Raw genomic sequence first — 442 nt, 5'->3', positions numbered from 1 at the left:
GGAAGGAAGGAGGGAGGAAAGGGGGGAGAGGGAAGGAGAGAGAGAGAGAGAGAGAGAGAGAGAGAGAGAGAGCTGGTTCCTCCTGTCCTGAGGGTTTCAAAGGCTGGGAGTGTAGGGGAGGATCTCAGTAGATCAGGGCACACACCCAGGTTGCAGGTTCAATCAGCTTTATGCTGATGCAGCAAAATGAGACTTGTTCCCCTGACTTCATCCGTCCTTGGGTGTGGTTGGCACAAATGGCACCGATTGGATTTTTAAAAAATAAATCTTTTTTTTTAAAAAATATATTTTATTGATTTTTTACAGAGAGGAAGGGAGAGAGATAGAGAGCGAGAAACATCGATCAGCTGCCTCCTGCACATCTCCCACTGGGGATGTGCCCGCAACCCAGGCACATGCCCCCGACCGGAATCGAACCTGGGACCCTTCAGTCCACAGACCG

This window comes from Myotis davidii, unplaced genomic scaffold (assembly GCF_000327345.1).
Source record: "Myotis davidii unplaced genomic scaffold, ASM32734v1 scaffold1569, whole genome shotgun sequence".
Lineage (NCBI taxonomy): Eukaryota > Metazoa > Chordata > Mammalia > Chiroptera > Vespertilionidae > Myotis > Myotis davidii.
This window is presented reverse-complemented; position numbering follows the sequence as displayed.